General features: G+C 38.7%; 1 pseudogene; it reads left to right on the forward strand.

The window, feature by feature from the left end:
• Positions 1 to 1,128: 1,128 nt before the first annotated feature.
• Positions 1,129 to 1,247, forward strand: LOC112473633 (annotated as a pseudogene).
• Positions 1,248 to 4,242: the final 2,995 nt, after the last annotated feature.

Consider the following 4,242-nt stretch of genomic DNA (forward strand, 5'->3'; position numbering starts at 1 on the left):
ATATAAAACACATATACTTTTTTGATCAAAAATTTCTCTACATGAATGGTATCTGTGAATATACTAACCAAATGACATCAAGTAAAGCACTGTTTATAGTAGGAAGTAAAAATGGGAAATATCCAAAATATCAAAAGGACATGACTAATAAATCATGCTATATCCATGAAATGGGATATTCTGCATTTCTTAAAAAAAAATACAGGAGGAGAAAAAATGGCAAAGAAAGTTGCCTGGGATCTAGATGAACAAGCTCTACAACTAGGGAGCGAAATAAGAAATCACCCTGCAACAAGAGGAGGTAGGACGAGGCAAGGACATGAGGCTGCCCTTTCCGGAGCAGTTGAGTGGGACAGAAGCTGCAGCAGCTGCAGATCCCTCTTAAAGGGGCCATGTCCATGAATGGACTTTCGAGGTGACGGACCTGCTCACTCGGAGCACCAGCACAGGTTCAGCTGTGTGGAGGGCACTAGGGACTTACAGGGGGACACTGAGTTGTCGGAGTGAGGGCCAGAGGCTAGAGTTTCTCCCAGAGAGAAGTGCTGGCGGTATCCATTGTTCCTCTGTTAAGCCCTACTCCTCCCAGTGTACGGATGCGGTTTCGCCATTGCTGAGATGGCATCGAACTGGGTAACAGAGGTCATTCTGCCCAGAAGATTCCCTGAAATTTCTCCTCCCCCAACTCACAGCCCCACCCAAGACACATACAGGTGTATCTTTGGCCAGTCAGCTGGTCCTTGCTGAGCAGCACCTAGACTCACACTGGTGGCAGCTGGCCTTGGTGTCTGGTATGGCCTTTTGAGGCATCTATAAGCACAGCATCTGTGGATTGCTTGCTGAATCTTAACAGGTGGTCCCAGAGGGGCACAGCTGGGGCTAAACTTGGCCTGCAGGTGAACCCCTCTCAGGACTGTGCCACTGGACACCTACTAAACAAAGCCATGCCAATAAGACAGGGAGACTTAAGAGCTTTGCTTAGTACATAGAAACAAACACAGAAAGGCAGCCAAAATGGAAAGACAAAGAAGCAGAAGCCATTTGAGAGAACAGAACAGAGATCCAAAAATAATGGAGACAAGGAATCTAACAGATGCAGAGTTCAAAACAATGGTTATAAAGATGCTCAGAGACTACAGCCGTGCCACCCTGAACGTGCCCGATCCCATCTGATCTCGGAAGCTAATCAGGGTTGGGCCTGGTTAGTACTTGAAAGGGGGACTACCTAGGAATACCAGGTGCTGTAGGCATTTAAAAAAAAAAAAGATGCTCGATGAACTTAGGGAAGACTAGAAAAACTCAGCAAGAACTTTTAACAGAGATGAAAAGACATAAAAATGGAAATGGAAATTACAAAAGAGAACCAGTCAGAAATGAAGAACACATTATCTGAGATGAAGAGTATATTAGATGGAATAAATGGAGTGGATAAAGAAGAGGATTGAACCACCAATATAGAGGATGGGGAAGCCAGGGACATTCAATAAAGTTCAGGGCAAGAAAAAAGAAGGCGAGACTATAATAATAATTTAAGCAGCCTATGGGACATTATTAAAGGTAAAACTATCCATGTCATAAGGGTACCTGAAGGAAAACAAGATGTTGAAGAGCTATTTGAAGAAATAATGATGGAAAACTCCCTTCTCCTGGTGAAGAAAATAGACATACAACCCCAGGAAGCTCAGAGAGTCCCCAAAACCAAGAACCCAAAGAGGCCCACACCAAGACACATTGTAATTAAAATGCCAAAGGTTAAATACAAAGAGAGAATCTTAAAAGCAGCAAGAGAAAAGCAGTTACCTACAAGGGAGCAGCCATAAGACTGGCAGTTGATTTCTCAAAAGAAACCATGCAGGGCAGAAGGACTTGGCACAATATATTCGACGTGATGAAAACCCAGGATCTACAATCAAGAATACTTTATCCAGCGAAGCTTCTCAGACAAAAATAAACTAAAGGAATTTATCAACACCAAGCCAGTATTACAGGAAATGTTGGAGAGACTTCTTTAAGAAGAAAAGACATGTGTCAAAAACATGAATAAGGAATGGTAGTAACTACATTCCTATCAACAAGTACCTCAAAAATTAAGTGCTTCAACCAAAAGATAGAGTGACTGAATGGATAAGAAAACAAGACCCCTACATGTGCTGCCTACAAGAGACTCACTTCAAATTAAAAGACACACACAGACTAAAAGGAAGGGCATGGAGAAAGATATTGTCTTGATGGACCTAGAGGGTATTGCGCTGAAAGAAATGGAAAGGATAGAAAAAGTAATATCGCATGATTTCACATACATGTAGAATCCAAAGAACAAATAAACAACAACAAACGCAGTAATAAACTTATAAATACAGAGAATATTTAGAGGGATACTAGATGGGAGGGGGCTTGGGAAAAAGACAAAGGGATTAAGTGGTACAAATGGATAGTTGCAGAATAGACATGGAGTTGTAGAGTGCAGCATGGGGAAGATGGTTAATAACGCAATAAATATCTAAGGGGAAAGAAGGATACTAGATTTAGTGTGGTCATCACTTTGCGAGTTATGTGGATTTCTGATTACTCTGCTATACAACTGTAACTGGTATATTATTGTATGCCAACTATAATTGAAATAAAACTCATTGAATTGTACAATGCAAAGATGAGCAACTAATTGCCTATTATTTCAATAAAGCCATGAAAAAAAACTTAAATTTCAAAAATAGAAAAAACTAATACATGCCGATATAGCTCTGAATAGAGGTTATATTGTGAGAGGTGGGGTGGGGTGAGGTGGTAGAATTATTGAGGAAGGGCATGAGGAAAGATTCTGGGATACTTATATTGCTTTATGTCTTAATCTAGTGGAGGTTACATTTGTATGCTGACTTTATAAAAATATATCAAGCTATATACTATGATTTATGACTATATGTTAAACTATAATTTTTAAATCCTACCTTTGAAATGGGCTTGCAAAATAAGTCAAGCGCTAACTAAAGTCATCCCCTTGAAAACCTTTGTTTTGATGATTGTAAAACTAATTTTTTTTGGTTTTTATATCTGCTATTAAAAGTGACCTTAAGTAACAGTTAAAAAACAAAATACACTCTGCATATGCACATGTATAGAAAGATCTCCAACATGTTATTAAATTTTAAAAATAAAAGTTCAGAAAAATGACCAAAGAAAACACAAGCAAAGAAATCCATAGGAAAGGAAATGCAAACTGTCAATAAATATAAAAACATGCTCAACCTCAGTAGTAATTAAGGATTTCTAATTAAAACAATACAAGATACCATTTCACACTCAAAAAATTGCCAAAAATTATATATGATAATGGCAAGTGTTTTCAAAAATGTAGACTAGCAATAACTCTTACACATTAGCAGTACTATCATTCAAAAGTAATAAAGAGACTTGACCCTTGAAACTTCTGCCCAAGACAGCTGACAATACAGAGACGACAGGACCTTTTATTTATTTGTTTGTTTGTTTGTTTTTGATAAAGTTATAACCATGTAGATCACACATAGGCTATGAATTTTAACAAAGTACTTGAAAAAAGGCTTTCAAGGCATCCAGGTGGAGAATATGAAGCTATGTGGGTTGACAATTTGAACACTAGAAGCATCCACAGCTGGCTAAATAAAGAGTTCAGATTGATTAATCAGCTAATACCAGCCAAAAGGGGTCTAGACTGGGCCCTTTCAATGTCTTGAATGACAAGATGAATGGACGAATGGACTGCTCATCCTGTGAGCAGATTCTTCATTCCATAGTGCACATCCAACTGATCTGCTGGACAAAGGAAAAGATTAAAAAAGACTGGGCAGATAAAATGGATATGTCCACAAACAAAGCAGAATGTCATAGGCATCGATGTGAAGCCAAGTGTTTGAGTACAAAATTTCAGTGGGATGAGTGCAGAATAGAAGGGATGTGGTTTATCAGCAGTTTATGTAAAAAAGAACTGAGAGGATTTTTTGTATATTTAAGATCAATATAGTCAACAATATGGTGTGGTTATCCCCCCCACACACACCTACCAAAAAAAGATCTATTGCAGACTAAGCTATATTATAAGTTTTATGCCATTTAATAGTTAAACTATGAGTCAGGTATTAAAATCCCCATTTTACATAATAAGAGACTACAGCTTAGGCAGGCCAAGGTAGCACAGCATATAAATGGTCAAGCCAGGACGCAAACCCAGGTCTCTAAATATAAGGCAGTGGCCCTTGCCTATGACAT

This window comes from Pteropus alecto, unplaced genomic scaffold (assembly GCF_000325575.1).
Source record: "Pteropus alecto unplaced genomic scaffold, ASM32557v1 scaffold109, whole genome shotgun sequence".
NCBI lineage: Eukaryota > Metazoa > Chordata > Mammalia > Chiroptera > Pteropodidae > Pteropus > Pteropus alecto.